This window comes from Ictidomys tridecemlineatus, chromosome 8 (genome assembly GCF_052094955.1).
Source record: "Ictidomys tridecemlineatus isolate mIctTri1 chromosome 8, mIctTri1.hap1, whole genome shotgun sequence".
In the NCBI taxonomy this organism is placed as follows: domain Eukaryota; kingdom Metazoa; phylum Chordata; class Mammalia; order Rodentia; family Sciuridae; genus Ictidomys; species Ictidomys tridecemlineatus.
This window is the reverse complement of record NC_135484.1, coordinates 15,836,655-15,857,486: the sequence shown is the minus strand read 5'-3', so window position 1 is coordinate 15,857,486 and position 20,832 is coordinate 15,836,655. Positions and strand designations below refer to the sequence as shown.

At 43.8% G+C, this 20,832-nt stretch overlaps 1 protein-coding gene, 1 long non-coding RNA gene and 1 pseudogene across 2 annotated transcripts in view; 2 read left to right on the top strand and 1 right to left on the bottom strand.

The window, feature by feature from the left end:
- Positions 1-20,832, top strand: part of LOC106144752 (uncharacterized) — a 190,912-nt gene that overhangs the window by 129,715 nt on the left and 40,365 nt on the right. The window lies entirely within an intron of this gene.
- On the bottom strand, positions 1,709-3,348 carry LOC144366001 (uncharacterized). Its single transcript, XR_013424783.1, has 3 exons — positions 3,087-3,348; positions 2,377-2,538; positions 1,709-2,003 (listed from the first exon to the last, which is right to left on the bottom strand). It is a non-coding gene; the product is annotated as an uncharacterized LOC144366001 (long non-coding RNA).
- On the top strand, positions 14,647-15,759 carry LOC101975955 (glycoprotein-N-acetylgalactosamine 3-beta-galactosyltransferase 1 pseudogene; annotated as a pseudogene).

The following is a 20,832-nucleotide window of genomic DNA, read 5'->3' as shown; positions in this document are numbered from 1 at the left end:
GAGGCAGGGTCTCCCTGAGTTGTTAGCAACTTGCTGTGCTGAAGCTGGCTTTGAACTCCTGATCTTCCTGTCTCAGCCTCCTGAGCTACAGGGATTACAAGCATGCCCCACCAGGCCTGACCTAAGCTGAAAATCTTGATCTTTGCGTTTTAGATTTGATTTAGTACCTAACAAGTAGCATTAGATACATTAATTAAATCATGACAGAAAGAAAAAAGAAAAAAAAAGATTCTTAATGGAAAATGAAGGACTCTGCTGAGATTGTCAAAGCAGCCTCGGAGAATGGATGATCACTGTCTATGCTTTATTGTCCTTTCTATTTCTTCTTGAGCTGTGTGCTGAGCAGGAGAGCAAGGGCTGGGGGTTGTTAATCTCTTCCTCCTGTGCTGCTCACCTAGAAGCCAGTTGGTATGGTCTAAACTGAAGCTGGTTGAAACAATTCTCAGCTTCTCTTCTCCCCAGGATGTGATAGGATGGGATGTTAACTACTGTCAGTTAAAGTTTTGTCTGCACAGACCAGATTGATGCCTTCTCAGGGTGGGGCAGCCACAGAATCCTATGAGGGGACAGCTTGTGGGTGGGACTGAGGTCTAATCAGGAGTCAGAGACTTTGTTGGGTGGACTCTGCTCTGGAGGCATTAGATCAACACACCCCTAGGGCCTGGCAGATGCCCATCTCTTGTGTGGATCTAAGAAAACTACCATGAATTTCATTCATGGCACAGGGGAGCCAATCCTCCACACTCTGCTACCCATGAGTACAAGGGTCCTGAGTTAGTCCCTGAGTATATTCACACTTGCTATGGCTGGTCATGTGAGCCACCAGACTCAAAGGAGAAGCAGGTTGGGTTCCCTTTCTCTTTTCCAATGTGAATCCCCATGGGTACAATCTTCTCTGTGCCTGTTTCACTCCCATTCTGCTAGGTACACCCTAGGCTGTAGTGTAGGTGCCTGCTGGGACAGTGTGACAGTTTTTGCTCTGATTTCCTGGCTCCCTAAGAAGCAGATGCAGAATGGACACTTCAAGATGGCTCTGCTTCAGGTGCCCATGGTTAGTTGGGTAGCACAGGGCACTTTTAAACACCAGTGCACAATGCAGCATCTGGATCAGCTAAGTTCAGGGAGCTTTTCTGAACTCAGGTGCCATGACCTGCATGGCTGTTAATTCAGAAACTGGTGAGAGGAGATGGGGGACTGCGAATAGACAAAGAGACAGAAAACCTGAGGCCAGGTGTGACTTCAATCTCTGATGGAGGATGAATAACCTAGAGCTAGCTCAGGATGTTTATGATATAAGTATAGGTTTTGTCATCCAAAAGTTATTTGTGGTCTGGAGACATAGCTCAGTTGGTAGACTGCTTGCCTCTCATGCATAAGGCCCTAGGATTGCTCACCAGCATCACACACACACACACACACACACACACACACACACACACACGTCATTTGTGAGAAAGTTTCAGCAAAGCAGACAGACTTGAAGATCACATCGACACTTGCCAGACATTGAAATTTGGTGTGACCAGTGTGGCCACACTCATGGTTCTGGCGAGAGGCAATAATTTGATTAGAAAATAAAAAAACCTCACACATAGATTTTGAATCAAATAGCTGGGATTAGGTGGAGTGCTGCTCTCTGGTGGAGAAGCAGATCTCAAGGTTATCTAGCAATCTTTATTATATATGTGTCAAATCAGGTTAAAGACTATGCAAGCATTATTCTTTTTATTCAGGAAAGTTACAGAAAAAAGAAACATCTATGGAGCTTTTTCATAGTTGCAATCCACAGGTGCAATGTGCAATGTTAGGAGCTTTGTGTAATATTCAAGAAGGTTCAATATTTAAAGTTACTGTTAATCAGGCAGGCTCAGAAGTGGGAAGATTGGCAGAGTAAAGATTGTCACCAAGACTGTCACTGAAGGACCCTTCTTGCCACCAAGGGTGGTCTGAAGATGTTGCCTTCCCACGGTCCACAGAAGACATAGTAGATGATGGAACAGCTTCTACAATATTAAGGAAAATTATTAGCCTATGTTATATTATCCTAGAGAGCAAATAACTCCTCAACCAAAGATCTGGAGCCAACACCCACCAGATTCTCCAGATCTCAGGCACTGCCCCAGCTCAGGAGGAGACTCCTGTGTGTCCCTCCTCTCACTGCACTGCTGTGCTACCTACAGTGGCCTCCTCTACTCAGCAACAGTCATTCCAGCACTACTGTGGAGTGGGCAGTGCTCAAGGCTAAGGAAGGGCATCATTTCTGTGGAGAGATATCAGTGGCCAGGGGCTTGGGTGAAACTGGTGGGACACCTGTCCCAAGGCCCTACCAGACTGAGACAGCGCCACCCAAAGGCCAGAAGACAGACTGTTCCTCACCTTTCATGGTGTCTGTTTATTTCCTATACAACTTGATGGCCATGAAGACGATGATGATGACGACTACAATTAAGACTGAGACAATGATGACCACCAAACTAGATGCTAAAATAGATGAGGTACTTGGAGACTCATTGGTAACTGGGACAGTTGATGTTGGTGCTAAAACAAACAAAAGAGCAAAATCCCTGTCAACCTCAAGAATATCCATTGTTCAGCACCTGTTTTCCCCATTCAGTGCTTTCGACTCATATTTACTGATTCATTATGGGACAACTATTCTACCAGGTCCTGGGGGTACAGAGATGAGTAGAGGTTGTGCCGTGTCCTTATGGAGCTCACATTACTACTGAAGGGGACAGCAAAAGTCCATCAAGTTGTTGAAGGTTAATTGTAACAAAGGAAGAAGAGAAGGCCTGGAAGTTTACAGAAATGCTTATAGACCTGGGAACTAGTTAACAGGCCATTAATGAGTAGATCATTGTTTAATGGACAATGGGGGCTCCTGCACAGAGGAGGAGACATTGGGAGGTGAGATGAGAAAGGAGGCTGGTGACAAATCCACATGGCTATCACTGACTGTCCAGTGAGGAAGCCCATCAAGAAATCAGTCATTCATTCATTACATGCACATGCTAACACCCCACAGGAAAGTCATCAGACCTTCAAAGGGAACTCCCATAGGCTTCCCACCCTGTATTCCCACCTACCTGGCATTTCCTTCCAGTGCTCTGAGAATTCCCTGAGCCAGTGATTGCAATCTCCCATGGAGACCTTCCTTAAACGTTCTATCATTTCTTTGTCATTCTCCCACTTCTCCTTGATCTCTCTAGCTCTAGGATTAATCACTGTCCACTCCATGTGCATCACATTAAAGCAGAGATATGGCTGTCCATCAATGCTGAAATTCCAGAATGAACCAAGGTCATTGTTTCTTTCAAGCTGACAAGACATCTTGGCCTGCAGGGTGAGAGGACCTGCAATACACAACAAAACCATCATCTCCCACTCTTGATAGATCCATCACCTCTAGATCCATCACCTCCCAATAAGTTGAGCTTTTCTCTGCACATTTAGAGGCCTGTATTCTTTTCTCCCAGATTTGCCCTTTCTTACACATTAAGTCCTGCATCCCTCTAAGGCTGAGCCAATGTTAATCTCTTTTACACAAATACATCCAGAGCCTCCTCCACATGTGCACTCCACCCCTTCCTCTCTCCTGCTCTCTCTGTCTCTTCACCCCATTCCATACTTACCCCTGGCCATCTTTTTTTCCAAGTCCATATCAAGCAGGATCATCCTGAGATCTTGCCCCAGTTCTCTCAGCATTTCAGTCAATTGTGTCCATGTTTTGGTGGCATTCACCTCCCTTCCCAGGTGACCCAAAGGTTTGATCTTGTTGCTCTCACTGTCATACTGAAGGAAAGCGGTCTTATCCACTGAGACCTGCACTTCACACCAGGACTCTCCAGGTCTGGACTGAGATTTGACAGTGAAGTCGAGGCAAAGAGAGTGGGTACCTGTGAGAGAAACATGGAAGTGAGGTTCAGGACAGGGAGAAGAGGACCATTAGTTCCCATCCTTCTGTGACTCCCAGACTCCCTCTGAAGGGCCAAGCTGGCAGAGGGAGGAGTCTTCATCCTAGACCTTCTCAATCTTCTAGATCTTTATTTTGGTGTCACGTCTAACTGAGGTGGTAGAATGCTCACATGCCATCAGGGACCCCTCGCAGGCACAGTGTTACTAGGAGGATTAATCTGATAAGAACTTTTAGTAACTTCTACCAAGTTCTGGGTTAAAAAATACAAAATGGTATCTGTCCTCCTTTAACTTAAAACCTAGCTGAACAGACAGTATTTCCAATAGAGTAGAGAAGGAGGCACCAGGGATCACAGGTCAATTCATCATGGTCTTGGTGTTCAGGCAGGTCATCATGGAGTAGATGCAGGAACATGGCAGCAGAGGGGAGCTGCCACACAGGAGCACAGAACCTAGTCTGATGTCCTAGGCTGGGGCCCTATGAGCTGATCATCAGATTCCAGGGAACCTCTCCAGCCAAACCACACCCTTTCTTCATTCTTCAGAAGAGATCTCCACTTATCTGTTCCCAGTATGGAGCCCCAGTCTCTCTTCCCTGTTCCCAACTAGTTCTTGCTAACACTCATGAACCAGAGTCTTCCAAGCTTCTACTAGCAGCAGTAGTAGCAAAGAAGATATGTAGCAAAATATACTGCAGACATTCTTTTGAGAATAAGTCATAGAGAAACAGGCAAAAAATGTAGGCTCAACTCTCCATCATGTCAGCTTAGGAACCAAATTCTTCAAGAAAACTTCTGAAGCACAAGAAGTAATGTCATGAATCAATAAATGGGATGGTATCAACTAAAAAGCTTCTTCTCAAAAAGGGAAACAGTCAAGAATGTGACTACAGAATGGGAGGAAATCTTGCCACCTGCACCTCAGCTAGAGCATTACTCTCCAGGATGTACAAAGAGCTCAAAAAACTTAACACCCCAAAAGTAAATGACCTAATCAATAAATGGACAAAGAACCTAAACAGAAACTTTACAGAAGAAGAAATATAAATACTCAAAAACTATATGAAAAATGTCCAACATCTCTAGCAATTAGAGAAATGCAAATTAAAACTACACTGAAATTCCACTTCACTCCATTCAGAATGGAAATTATCAAGAATACAAGTAATGGAATTGGGGTTATAGCTCAGCGGCAGATCCTCAGCACTATAAAAAAATAATGGAAATAAATAAAGATATTGTGTCCATATTTTTAAAAAAGAATACAAGTAACAATAAGTTTTGGCAAGGATATGGGGGGAAAGTTTGACTTATTCATTACTGGTGGGTCTTCAAATTGGTGCATGCACTCTGGAAAGCATTTTGGAGATTCCTCAACACATATGGAATGGAACCATCAATTGATTCAGTTATTCCACCCCTTGGTATGTATCTGAAGGACTCAAAGTTATCATTTACAGTAATGTAGCCACATCAGTGTTTATAGCAGCTTAATTCACAATTGCAAAGCAATAAAACCAAACTAGGTGCATATCAACAGAAAAATCGATAACAAAAATGTGGTATATAATATACACAATGGAATATTTGACTTTGACTTTTTTTTTCAATATACCTGAGTGTGTCTGAAATGTGTCTGGTTTGTGGCAGCCAAACCTGTTCACAAATCTGTTGAACCTGTAGCTCCCTCATTTCTTCTCTCCTGCTAAGTTTGTTTCCTGGCAGTGATACCAGAGGTAAGATCTTACCTGAGATGAGACCTACCAGACCACCATTGTGTTGTGGGCCCTGTGCTCTTGAAGAAGTGCTTCCTAAACATAATTTTCCCCCACCTCTCACTTTTTGGTGCTGGGGATTGAACCCAGGGCCTTAGTGCATGTGAGGCAAGCACTCTACCAACTGAGCTATATCCCAAGCCCAATTCTCACGTCCTGTTCCCCACACTTTTCTCCTTCCCTCACAAACATGCCACTTCCCCTTCCACTGGAGTCTGGGATTTGGGTCTTCTGCCCTTAGTATGAGGAAGAGGCCTCCTGGGAATAGGATTGTTCAGGGGTGCAGGGCAAACTCTTGGAGGAGCAGAAACTGGCTCAGCCCCATTGGGCATGGAGTCCTCCCTCAGAAAAACACATCTATGGTACTGCCTGGCCACTGCCACATTAGTCACTGCAGGATGGGATTCCTTCTTAGTCCAGTTCAGGGCTGGACTGATTATCAATGACCCAACTGAAATCAGACCCAATGAAATAGCTGAACAGCCCGACTTTACAAAGTAAAGAGATTGATTTGGCTTATGGTTCTGGAAGGTTGAAGTTCAAACTGTCTGTGCAGGTTCTGTGACAAGGGCTGTCCCTTGTGTTGCCTCATGGCAATGGCAAGAGGGTGAGAGGAGCAAGATTACAGTTGGAGCCAGAGAGGCAGGGTGGGGGCCAGACGAGTTCTTTCTACAATCCCACCTGGAGAGCGAGCTTCCAAGGATGCACCCCCAAGACCTGAGGTCCCCCACTAGAACCACTCCTCAAAGGCTCCACAGCACCTCCCAATAGCACCAAGCCTCCAATCACCTGGACTGGAAGGCACTCAGTTAAACCATGTCCAGACCAGAGCACCTGCCTCAGTGATAGCAAATTCTTTTGTATCCTGGGTACCTTGACCAAAGACTTAGGGGTTTATGGTAGCGACGCAAAAGTTAGTATTAAAAAATCCTATATTAACTTTATCTCTTTTCTACATTTTTTGGATTAGAAATAAAATATTGATTATTTTACTATCTCTCATTTCTTACTGAACACTTACTAAGGCCCCTTCCTCATTAGCCTAGATTATTGCTCTCCTGTTCTATTTGGTCTTTCCACGTTCAACCTTCTTCAGAATTTCCTGTTGAAAGAAGCCAGAGTGATCCTTGAAAACCTAAGGCACTCATGTCCCTTTCTGCTCCAATTGTACCCCTTTTCTGTCAGTGAAACTAAAGTCACTGCAGAAGCCTAGTGTTTCAGATGTCTCAAGTCTTAATCCATCTGAGATGGAGGCCTTTCCTCCTGTTTTCTGGAGAACTGGATGTCTCCCTCCACTCTTTGAATTCTGTGACAGTGCTGGGCCCATGTTATTCTGGTTGCCTTTGGCTCCAAGTCCCAGCTTCCACCGAATGCTCGCTTTTCCCATGCTTCACTGTCCTTGCCTCTGCATTCTCCATTATCCAAAACCCCAAATGGAACACTGGACATCGTTAATATTTTCAACATTGTCTCCTAGCCACTGTAGACCTCACTAAGAGATAATATGCAGCCATCCTGAAGATACACACACACAGCACAAACCATAAACCATATTCATTTTTGGCATGGAAATCTCCTACATTCCCATAAATGAGGGAAAAAAATTAAATCAGAATCTGATCACTTCTCACTCTCACCCCTGCACCCACCCTAGGTCAGCCACCAACTTTCACCTGCTGCTTGTTACTACAGCAACCTCCTAGGTGGTCTCCCACTTAAATGGCCCATGACCTTTATTTTAAAAAGCAGAGTCAGGGGGAGGCTTTTTAGAGATGTCTGTATACCATCTGGTGTTCACAGACAATAAAACTGGCCCCTGGGCAGTGTTAAATCCAGTGGATTCTTGGGCATATTCACACAGTTGAGCATTTGGTTTTGCCATCTAATTCCACAATATTTTATCATTCCAAGAAACTATGCTTTAATAGCCACATCTATAACAGGTCTCACATCTTCCCCGCTCCCCTGCAGCCCCTGACAACCAGTAATCTGCTTTCTGTGTCTATTCTAGACATTTCATACAAATGGAATGATTCAGTAAGTTGCTTTATATGACTGATTTCCTTCACTTCATGTGATGTTTTCAAGGTTCATCTATGATACAGCATGTACGACTACTTCATACCTTTTTATGGGCAAATAATGATCCATCGTGTGGATATACCATATTTTGATTTTGCATTCATTAGTTCATGACATTTGGATTATTTATACTTTTTGGCTATTCTGAATGCTGCTGTTGTGAACATTTGTATACAGTTTGTGTGGACATATTTTTACTTCTCTTGACTATATATTTAGGAATGGAGTTGTTGGGTCACTATTAACTCTCTGATGATATTTGGGGGGATTTCCCAAATGTTTTTTAAAAGTGGCTGCATTATTTTACATTACCACCAGCAAAGTATGTGGGTTCTGATTTATATCTTATATTGACTATTGTCTTCATGATTACAGCCATCCAGGTGAATGTGAAGTGGTATTTTATTGTGATTTTGATTTGTATTTTTCAAATACTAATGATATTAAACATCTTTTCATGTGATTATTGATGGATAATGTATTCTCTTTAGAGAAATGTCTATTTAGATCTTTTGCTTATTTTAAGTTGGGCAATTTATCTTTTTGTTGACTTTTAAAAGAGTTCATGTATATTCTGGATATAATTTCCTCACTAGATCTATGATTTACAAATATTTCTAAAATTCTCTGTGTTGATTATGTTGATTATTTACTTTTTTCTTTTCTTTCTTTTCTTTTGTTTTCTTTTTTTTGTACCAAGGGAAAAAAAACCCAGGGGTGCTTAACCACTGAGTAACATCTTCAGCCTTATTTTATTTTATTTTTTTTCTTAAATTTTTAAATATATATTTTAAGTTATACATAGACACTATTTATTTATTTGTTTATTTATTTATTTAATTATATGTGGTGCTGAGGATTGAACCTAGGACCTCACACATTTGAGGCAAGTGCTCTACCACTGAGCCACAACCCCAGACCCCTTTTTATATTTTATCTAGAGACAGGGTCTCGCTGAATCGCTTAGGGCCTTGAAAGTTGCTGAGGCTGGTTTTGAACTCATGATACTCCTGCTTCAGCCTCCAAAGCCATTGGGATTCCTGGCATATGCTATTGCACCCAGCTTATTTACTTTCTGGATGGTACAGTTTGCAGCACAGAAGTTTTTAATTTTGATGAAATCCAGTTTATTTTTTTCTTTTCCTGTTTGTTATTTTGGTATGATCTGTTAGAAGAAGTCATAAATTAATGTGAGAGTTGCTCCTGTATTTTCTTCTAAGCATTCACAGTTTTATTTTATACATTTAGGTTGACAACTCATTTTGTGTTCATTTTTGTATGTGGTGTAATGAAGGGTCTAACTTTGCTCTTTTGCACAAATATATCCAAGTGTTAAAATTGTTTCAAAATTGTTGAAAAGATTATTTTTTTCCTCATTGAATTGTTCTGCACCTGTGCCAAAAACAAACTGAATGTAAGTATTTATTTCTGGGCTTCTAGTTCTATTTCATTCATGTTTATGTCTGTCTATATGCAATACAACACTATGGTGAAGGAAATTAAGCCAGGCACAGAAAGACAAGTACCAGATGATCTCACTTGCAGGTGGAATCCAAAAAGTTGATCCCAAATGTTGAAATCGAACGGTGGTTAGCAGAAGCTGTGGGAAAAGAGGGTTGGGGAAAGCTTGACTGATGGTCCTAGGAGTAAGAAGTTCTGGTGTGCTATGGCACAGTGGGGTGAGTATAGACAACAACAAAGTCCTGTGGAACTCACGTAGCAAAAAGAAAGGATTTTGAGTTTTCACCATAAAGAAATGGTAAATGCTTGCAGCTACATTTAACATGATTTAAACCTCACACAGTACCAAAACCTCTCTCCCTTAATATATGAATTTTTATGCTAATATGTAGCCATTAAAAATAAAATAACAAAAAAAAAACCTGGCAAGAAGGGCACCAGCATTGTGCAAAAGGTCACTGACGTGACTGCTAAAGGTTGAGGTGCATGATGAGTGAGAGAATTCCAGGACTGGGCTGAGAGTGAGTAATGGGGAAGAAAAACTCTGATACCATGGAACCCAAATGGAGGCAGAAAGAAAGAGTGTGTATATGATTAGAGAGCAGAAAGACAACCAGGGGTCTGACCCTCAGGAAGCTAAGCCCCGGGGCTGAGAGATCACAGGGAATTTCATGGCAAAGCACCTGGGCAGGCAACCAGATTCTGCCTGATTTCAGGAAGGAAACCACATCCAAGCATGGGATGATCAGGAGGTTGAAAGCTGACACCCAACTAAAGTCTGGTTGTTGGCTTAGTTTCCAGACCCCAGCCATGTCTCAGAGCCTGAAATTAGTCCTAGGAGGAAGAGGTCAGGCTCCTATCAGGAGGGACCCTTCAAGCCCAGAGCCAGTTCAATGTCTCCTTTCAGCCTGCCCCACAGCATCTGCCCATTTACTTGGGTCTGTGTGATTAGAGAAACAGAAAACATGCAGACATTCATCCTGGAGACAGTGTGAGCTGACCCCATGACCAGGCATCTGAAGCATCACCATGGCCCCCTGGTACTGACAAGCTGCATGTGGGGCCAGGAAAGAATGGATCTGTCCCAGGTCCTACTCATAGGGGTCTGGGGCCACAGACCCACTCAATGGTCATTGCAAATTCTCTGAATTTGTAACTGGAATGAATCATCCATGGGCTTAGTGAGTCACTTGTGAGGTCAGGGCTTCCCCCAGTAGGGAAGGTCAAGTACCATCTTCTGACAATGCCTTGCCCAGGCAGTTTGTTTAAAATAGTATCTCATCCTGGAGGACACATATTTGTCCTCTACTTAGTGCAACACCTCACCCTCAGCTCACACCCATGACTTCAGAAAGGAGCCCACTGCCCAATGAATCAAGGAATCCACTAAATAGCAAATGGTGTGGTTTTGGGGACAATCAGCCCCAATCTACAGAAACCCCTCCTAAAAGCCAGTCCAACCTGAAGCCACAGCAACATGGGACCTGCGTCTCCCTATGAAATATGCATCTGCAGAACTCTTTGGGGAAGACAACCTGGGGATGGGTACCAACACTGGAGACACTCTATTCTGGGCTCAGATGACTAGGACAGTGGGCAAATCCAGTGCCCCATTCATTTTCATGTTGTCTTCAGTTGCTCTCACAGTAAAGCAGAATTGAGTACTTGATGTAGAGACAGGATAGTATAGTGTGTCCTGCAGAGTTGAAAGTGCTTACTGTCTGCCTTTACTGTCTGCAACTCGTACCTACTTTATACCATTATATGATGCTGGATCCCCAAGAGATAGACTACATCGGCCTAGGATCCAAGGTCAGGAGTGCATAGATACCCCCACAACAGAAACGTATAGGTGCACCTTTGCTGTTAGACAGACAGTTGAGGATGGTGGGAACATGATGTCAAGAGAATAATTCTATAAAATGTCCCACTGTGCTGACCCCCATATGCTTTCTTTGCTAAAAAGCAATTTATCTATCTCTACTGGACAGGATATGTCATATTCCTCAGCAAACTACCTGTTAACTGCAAGAAAATGAAAGCAGGAAGTAACATTGATAAGAGGAACCTAAGCTACTTTGAAGGGAGACATTTGTGTCCTTTCACAGACCAAATTCTGGAAGATAAGGATAATTCCTCCTAACCATAAAACCTGCAAAAATGATTAAGAATGCAGTTAGAACCAGTCAGTATGGGCCAAGGTGACAGAGTTGCCATGGCAAAGCAGACTTGAAAGTCTGATGTCACCTGCTGTCAGTCAAAAGCCAAGAGGTGGGCCTGGGTGGGACTCTCTGGAAACTTTCCTGGGATCTGCAATAAAACTGGAGCGCAGGAGAGGCAGGTTGTCTCTCTCCTCTCTGAGAGGACCCACTCTCTGCCTTGAGAGTGCTGCCTTTCCCTTTTCCTATCCCTTCAATGAACTCATTCCTGTTACTCTGAGCAACAAGTCTGAAATCTGAGTTGATCAAAGAATCAGGGTTTAAACAGGGGGTCTTTGCACTGTTTCAGTTTCTTAGAAGACCCCAACTCTATAACATTACCAGCCCATATTTGGAGAATTGGGGCCCCCTCCTCTTGTGTTAGGATCTGTGGGTGAGGTGGGGATGTTCCCTGGTTGTGTCCTCAGGCAGAGGCATATGGTACCAGGTGGTGGTGGAGGAGGTTAGGGTCCCTAGGTGGATGGGAAGGTAGGGAGGCCCTGGGTGGGGCTTGGTTAGATGAGAAAAGCAGTGAAGGGAAGTGAGCTGGGTCGTTGCTCACTGAATCACAGAAAAATGGGTGGATGTGGCTAGTGAGGCTCTGTGGGGGCATTTCCTGAGTTCCCCAGGCAAAGTGTGTTGGGAAGTTCAAAGGTCATCAGCCTTGGGATGCTGAAGGGTTTGCAGGGGGTGAGAGTCTGTAGGGCAGAGCTGGGTCTGGGGGTGTCTGTTGTCATGAACCTGGAGGATCGTGCCCCTGTGCACCTGTCTTGGTGGCTGTGGCTGTGGCTGTGGCTGTGGCACCAATTTGGGAAGGCAGCAGTTGGGCTGGGGGCATCACCAGTTTTGTCAACTTGTGGTCTCCTTCCCTATTGTCCTTCCCATCTACTGTGGTTACTGTTTTCTTTCTTGCTCCTCTCAAGGGCCTGAGGATGAGAACAAGACAAGAAGACTTGGACCAGGCAGCACTGAGCTCACTGGGGGTGGAGGGGGGTGGAGGAGGGTGGGGGGTGGAGGAGGGTGGGGGGTGGAGGAGGGTGGGGGGTGGGGGAGGGGTGTGGTGGTGGTGGTGATGGTGGAGGGGCCTGAAGAGGGGACCCAGGCTCAGTCTTGAGATCAGGTGTCTGTAGGTGACACTCTGTCCCATGACCCTTAAGTTGTGTCCTGGGAACTCACCGGTTGGCGCGGCCCAGAAACAGTTGGGTCCCAGAAGCAGAGCCAGGGTGACAGAAAAGAGCCCGATGAGGGTGTCCAGAGCCATATCTGGACTAGACAGAGCGCGAGAGGGTGGCATTGTGTGCAGGTCGCTTCTTAAAAGATTCTGCTGGGGCCTGGCGGGGGAGGGGTGGCGGCGGGCGGGGGGGGGGAGTGGGGGGAGGGCGGGCTTGTTGTACTGCAGTGTAAATTAGTCAATGGAAAGTTTTTGCTGGGAGCTGAAAACTTCTCTTTTTAGGTCGTGAGTTGGAAGACCACAGGAACTTCTGTGTTTTGATGAGAGCCTTGTGGAGGGCGGACCTCCTTAAGCCTCCGCTGCTTAAGGAATTTCAGAATTTTCACTTCACGGACTGAGGCCGCTTTCCCTTGGTTTCTCCCTCAGCGGTTTTTAGCCTCCGCCCTTTTTTTTCCATAAAAATGGTTTTTATCGAAGACATATTTTGCAAGTCTTTTTTTTTTTCCCAGTCGAGTTTTGCTTTTCTTCTTCTCTAACGTGTTTTAACAGCAGTTTTGTGCCTAGTGGCAAAGTCAGGTCAGGTAACCTTTGCTGCACCCGAGGGAGGGGGTGAGGCTCTGGACTCAGGAACCTGGACCTGGGGGGCTGGGGCGGGAGTAGGGGGCCCAGCTTAGTCAGGTCCTGCGCACTCCGCGCTGCGTGGTCTGCTACCAGCGACTCCTTCAAGCTTCAGGTCTGGGACATGCTCCTTCCTAATCCCACAATAAGGTCGTTTGATTTCGGACACTGCGGAATCAGGGAAGTTGATGACTAGTCAGTGGACAGGCAAACTCTGAATAGGTTATGGGAACAGTGTCCTCACTAGGAAAAAGAGATTTCTGTTGATGTATTAATGCTTATTTTTATACTTTTTTTTTTTTTTTTGGTGGTGGTGCTGGGGATTGAACCCAGGGCCTTAATACATGCTAGGCAGAGTTATATCCTCAGTCCTTGATGCTTGTTTTTTTTTTTAAAATTTTTTAAATTTGCTATAATTAGTTATACATGACAGTACAATGATTTTGATATATCATACATTTGAATCAGATGGGATATAATTTCTCATTTTTCTGAGTGTACAGTTTGCAGAATCATATTGGTCATGCAGTCACGTATATACACACAGTAGATGCTTGTTTTTGAAGCAAGCATGAGCCCACATAGTTCCTCTGCGGTGGCTTGTTAAGGTCTGTAGACAAGTCAAAATAACACCTGGTATTTTGCCAGAAAAATGTAGAGTTCCTAAACAAGTCTGGATGGTGCCTGGCAAAATGCCAGAGGGAATGGTTGAGAAGTAACAAAAGCGAGCCATTAAGTGTGGAGATTCCTTATTGGTTGACTGATGTATCTAGTTTATGCTAATTAAGATAAGCTGTGCAAAATGTATAAATTGCTCTGTTGTCCTACAATAAATGGCTGCCTCTCCTGCTGTATCAATCTATAGAAGTTATTCGTCACCCCCCTCCCTTATTCTGCTGCAGCGGGACTGCAGGGGGACTGCAGCAGTGGCTAGGATCCCCCGAGGTGGCTGCAGCGCTGTAGGGAGGGGCAGGGCGAGCCTGGGAGAGCACAAGCCTGCCTGCAGCCGCTTTGGCTGCTGCTGCCACTGGCTGGCTGTTGCTGCCACCTCAGTGGGAGAATGATCTGGGCTGTAGAGGGTGGCCCGGGCTAGCAGCCACAAGCCAGTTCTGCAGCTGCGGAGTGGAGTCAAGCAAAAGTCGCCAGCCCAGGAAGGGCGAGAGGGAGCAGCTGCTAATGTCAGAAATACACTTGGGCTGGGGGCTGGGATTGTGGTAGCCCCACTCCCAACCCGCCCCCCTCCAGCCCCCAGTGTATTTCTGACATCAGCAGCTGCTCCCTCTGGCTGCCTCCCACGTGGTAGACCCTGGGTTCCATCCTCAGCACCACATACAAAACATAAACAAGTGGAATAAAGGTGTTATGACCAACTACAACTAAAACAAATTAAAAAAAATACACTTTCTGGAAATAACCTCTAAATCTTGGTTGAATTTTTAAATTTTCTGCTGTGGATCAACAATAGTTGTGTTTTTTTTTTTCAATGCTCTCAGCTATTTAGTATTTTGTTGGGAGAACAGGGTGACACACAGCCCAATATTCTTCATAATGATCCTCATGCTAGGCATCCAGATGATAATGGACAGAATCATCTGCAAGGACAAGTGAACTTCAATGCAGATTCTAGCCAACATAAAGATGAGAACACAGACATCGCTGAAAACTTCTTTCAGAAAGTTAAAATTCTTTGTTGGGTTTTGACAGGCCCTCAGAATCTAGAGATAAGGCCAAACCTGTCAAAGCCCCAACATGGGCTCAATGTTGTAATAAGATGTTGTTTATGAGTTCAGAAGAAAATAAAGACTTTCCTACTGTGGGATTAAAAACCAAAGGAGGCAGAGATCAGCTCTACTGGAAAACAATTAAAGCTTTTCAGTATGTTCATGACCATTATTTAGAAGATGCTGATTGGTTTCTGAAAGCAGATGATGATTCATATGTCATACTAGACAATTTGAGATGGTTGCTTTCCAATTATGACCCTGAAGAACCTATTTACTTTGGGAGAAGTTTTAAGCCCTGTGTAAAGGAGGGTTACATGAGTGGAGCTTCTAGGTATAGAATCATATCTTCAGCAAATAGTGCTAATTTAAATTCTTCTTTTCCTATCCATATCCCTTTGATTTCTTTCGTCTAATTGCTCTGGCCAGTGTTTCTCAAGAACTACGTTGAATAGAAGTGGTGAAAGAGGACATCCTGTCTTGTTCCAGATTTTAGAGAAATGCCTTCAATTTTTCTCTGTTTAGAATGATATTGGTCTGAGGCTTAGGATAGATAGCCTTCACAATGTTCAGATATGTTCCTGTTATCCCTAGTTTTTCTAGTGTTTTGAACCCAAAGGGGTGCTGTATTTTGCCAAATGCTTTTTTTGTGTCTATTGAGATGATCATATGGTTCTTATCTTTAAGTCTATTGATGTGATGAATTACATTTATTGATTTCCTTATGTTGAACCAACCTTGCATCCCTGGGATGAATCCCACTTGATCATGGTGCACGATCTTTTTGATATGTTTTTCTATCTGATTTGCCAGAATTTTACTGAGAATTTTTTGTATCTATGTTCATTAAAGATATTTGTCTGAAGTTTTCTTTCTTTGATGTGTCTTTGCCTGGTTTGGGGATCAGGATGATATTGGCTTCATAGAATGAGTTTAGAATTACTGCCTCTTTTTCTATTTCCTGAAATAAATTGAAGAGTATTGGTATTAGTTCCTCTTTAAAGGTCTTGTAGAACTCCGCTGTGTATCCATCCGGTCCTGGGCTTCTCTTGGTTGGTAAGCTTTTGATGGCTTCCTCTATTTCCTCACTTGATATTGGTCTGTTTAAATTGTGTATATCTTCCTGACTCAATCTGGGCAAATTGTATGACTTAAGAAATTTGTCAATGGAAGAGACAGGGATAGAAGTTAAAATTTTTGTTTGAACCTACTTGGTTTTATAAATTTTAATTTGGGAGTATATCAACATTTTACATAAAGAAAATATTTATATTTACAAATACAAATGTTTAATATAAAAATATAAACAAATATATTTTCTTTGTATAAAATACGACAATAAAAAATTAAATTTTACAAAAAGTTATCACTGAAAAGCAAAAGCAAAATGAACCTATCTGTATACTAAGTTTATTGGATAACCACACACTGGAAGTAGGTTGTAGGTAAATGTTCCTAGTTATAACTCAGCTACATTTTACATTTTTCCAGAAAGATCCCTTCACAGAAGAATAATATTAATAATAATAAAATCACGTTTGAGGGTGGCCTCCCACAGTTACATATTCGTTCACGCACAATATAGCAATAGGATTTGGCCAATATAATTCCCCAGTATTCCCTTTCTCGCCTCTCCTTCCTCCCCCTGGTCTTTTTAGTCTACCTACTGATTTCCCTTTGATTTTTCATGAGCCACACCCCCCCCACACACCTTTCTTTACCTTTAAAAGAAAATTCTAAAAAGTACATTATCACATGAACTTGGAAGGGACAGGACCTGCCACTGTGACTCAGGACCACCTGAGTCATAGAGACATCTGTGCTGGGCAAAGGGCCAGGAGGAGTTCAGGGCAATTCCTCACTGGAAACACAGGACACCGCCCCTGGAGTCCAGAAGTAAATGCCACCCGCAGCGGGAAAACCGCACACCCTTTCATGGTGGCTCCTGTTTGGTCCTGGGACCCCGGAGAGAGGCTCTGGCCCACCTCCTGAGGACTGAGGTGGCACTGGGGACTCTCATCAAGCCATCTCGCTCCCTCCCACCCTCCTACCCTTACTTTTCCGTCTCTTTCCCGCTCCCTGGGCACCTCGGTCCCGCGGCTCCCTCCCCAGGCGCAGGGTGCAGAACCTGCTGTGGGGACGTGGACCCGTGGGACAGAATCCGCAGGGGAAATATGGGGACTGAGGAGGGGTCGGAGGCATCCCGGTAAGTTCGATCCCACCACTCACCGGTCGGGGACGCCCAAATTACAGTAGATGGGGTAGAGAGAGAAGATGGGAGGGGAGGGGAGGGGGGATAGTAGGGGATAGGAAAGGTAGCAGAATACAACAGTTACTAATAGGGCATTATGTAAAATTGTGGATGTGTAACCGACGTGATCCTGCAATCTGCATTTGGGGTAAAAATTGGGAATTCATAACCCACTTCAATCTAATGTATGAAATATGATATGTCAAGAGCTTTGTAATGTTGTCAACAACCAATAAATAAAATAAAATAAAATAAAAACAAATCTAAATCATAACACTATATAAAATTTGAACCCTTACTTCTAAGTCTCAGCCTATGCCTTTCCCCTTTACTGCTGTTTAAAAATTCTTTAGCAAGGAACATTATCTATCATTCCATATATATCCTTGCTAAAGAATTTTTAAACAGCAGTAATCACCCTCAAAGAAAAATAAAATCTTCATAAGCTAGAAATCTTCATCTACTTTGTTTACTTGTAAGTCCATCACTTTGAATAATGCCTAATACGTCGTAAGTACTGAAATTGAAATAAATGAATGAAATCTTAAAAAAAAAAAAAAAAGAAAAGAAAAAGAAAATCAGGCGGTAGCTGAGCCAGGATGCCTGCTGCGGGGACGTGGACCGGTGGGACAGAACCTGCAGGGGAAATATGGGGGCTGAGGAGGGGACGGAGGCGTCCAGGTAAGTTCGATCCCGCCACTCACCGGTCTGGGACGCCCGAAGAAAGTCAGACGGGAGCTGAGCCAGGACACAGAGAAAGAGCGCCGAGCGGAAGGCACCTGCCATGGGTCCGGAGCTGGGAGCACTGTGAGAAGGGCCAGCGCACGAGCCTTTAAAGCCCGAGTCCCCGCCCTCCACCCCACCCTGGCAATGCCTTTTCTCCTCCTTCTGGCTGGTTCCGGCCGGCTGACTCAGAGGGAACCCGACCACAGTCATATACTGAATCAGTTACCCCAGGGCATAACTGGTCCTGTAGGTCTGAGATCAGGTGGTGGTGCAGGTGCCGCCTGGGTCCCCCGCACTCCCTGCCTGGGCCGGGCCGGGGCGCGTCCCCAGGACTCCTGCTGCCTCCGGCTTCAGCCTTCCCCGCCGCACTCGCCGCGCCTCCCGGGCTGTTACCTGGTGAAGGGGAACCTAAAGCAAAGGAAAAAGTTGGGGCCTCCAGCCAGGGCAAGTGACGACCTAAATCCCAGCGTCAAAAAATCTGGCTTTCACCCTCAGCGGCCTCCCCACGGACTGGTCCCCCAGACATTTTAACATTTTGATGAGGATCGCAGCAAATTTGTAGCCGCTTGCCTGAGTGCTCCAAATTCCTGCGTTGCTTATCATTCTGATGTTCCTGTACCTCACCTCATTCTTTTCCTGCCTCCACTTGGGACTTCTTGGGCCCCGGTGTTTAACCATGGTCTTCTTCGGACTCATCCCTTTTATTATTAGAATATCAAAAAGTTTCAGGTTCTTAATAGAGTCCTGTCTGAAATCAACGTGGTTGAAGGCAGTTGTTAGCTAGCCTGCCATCAATGATAGTTCTTAGTAGATTCTATGCCCTTGGACCTAAAATTTTAACCTAAAAGCAAAAGCAACTTCTCCTGTAGGAAAAGTTCAGGCTGCCAGGCAGGAAAAGCCCAGCTCTGCTGCCCCCTGGAGGCTGCAAGAGGAACCTCTTTCTCTTTTTTTCTTAGAGAGAGAGAGAGAGAGAGAGAGAGAGAGAGAGAGAGAGAGAGAGAGAGAGAGAGAATGAGAATTTTATAATATTTATTTTTTAGTTTTAGGCGGACACAACATCTTTGTTTGTATGTGGTGCTGAGGATCCAACTGGGGCTGCACGCATGCCAGGCGAGCACGCTACCGCTTGAGCCACATGCCCAGCCCTTTCTTTTTCTTTTGAGGTACTGAGGTTTGAATTCAGGGGTGCTCTACCATTGAGCCACTTCCCCTGTTCATGTAAAAGTTGTTATTTTGAGACAGAATGTCGCTAAATCGTCCAGGCCAGCCTCGAACTGGCAATTCTCCTACTTAAGCCTCCAAGAACCTGGAATCACAGGCATGTGCCACAGCTCCTGGCTATGAGTAATCCCTAAAGTTTCCTTTAGTCACTTTCATTGTTATCTCGAGATCCAGTCATTTAAACATCCATGCAACGACCAGGTACGCACCATTCAAATAACTTCAGATACACATTTCAGGTCAGTAGGAGCCTATCCTCCCTATGATGAATTCTCCATTTGTGGCATCAGGTCAGTGCTCAGGCACTCCTCCTGCTGACCATACAATGCTGAGTAAGTAACTTCTTCTAGTTCTCACTTTCTCCATGAAAGGACTTGAGATTGTTGGCTCAGACATTCATGCTATGGATTGTTGAGGACAACTTCCTTATCTGAAAGACCAAGACATAATGACCTAAAGAAAATTAAATGACTTGTCAAGATGATATCAGTTCGTTTTAGCACTGTGAAATAAGCCAGCAGCAACCATCCTATCAAGTGGGTAAACACTGAAGGTTTTCTCTCTCAGATCTGAAACAGGAGAATGATGCCCATTTTACCACTTTTAATCAATGGAATTCTGGGAGTGCTCGCTAGAGCAATCAGGCAAGAGAAAAAATGAAGGGCATCCAAACTGGGAAAAAAGGAATAAAATTCTCACTGTTTGTAGATGAGCTGATGTTAACACCAGAAAAACAAATAACCCAATCAATAAAAGGGTCACCTGCTTTTATTTTTTTTTCTAAAAATGATTGTAAAACGTATATCAATATTTATTTAAGAAACTGAACAATTAATAGGTCTTTAGTTTTTCATGGGCAAGCCTTGTGTTTGGGTGGAAGGATGCCTGTATCATTGTTTTTTAATTGTGGGTATATAATTGTAACTCGGAACTTTCCAAACTGTGAAATACAATGTGCTTTCTGAAACAGATGCATTTTAGGTACCTGTGCACTTTATTTTTTTTATTGTTGGTCGTTCAAAACATTACATAGTTCTTAATATATCATATTTCACAGTTTGATTCAAGTGGGTTATGAACTCCCAATTTTACCCCGTATACAGATTGCTGTATCACATCAGTTACCCTTCCATTGATTTACATATTGCCATACTAGTGTCTGATGTATTCTGCTGTCTATCCTATTCTTGCTATCCCCCCTCCCCTCCCCTCCCCTCCCCTTTTCTCTCTCTACCCCCTCTACTGTAAATCATTTCTTCCACTTGTATTATCTTGTCTTACCCCTCCTTTCCTCTTACATGTAATTTTGTATAACCCTGAGGATCACCTTCCATTTAAAGAATAAATTTCCTGAAAAAGTTTGGTCCCCATCTGAGTTATGAACAGGGATTGGAAGCTGTTAAGACATTAAAATGGGGCCTTATTTTGAGCCCCTGTCCTCAACTTACCTATGGAGAGAGATTTAACCTGTTTGTCACTGAGAGAGGAATAATAACCCTAGGAACAGTCATACATAATAATGGACTTGCTAAAGACTTGCTAAAGAGCAGTAGATCATCTCAGTAAGAAGCTTAACATCGTAGCTTTGTTCTCAAAAGCAATAGAAAGTAATGTATCATAATTTTAAAATATTAAAAGCAAGCAAGCAAGCAAACAAAAAATAAACCACAAACCCCTGAAACTAACAACCAAGC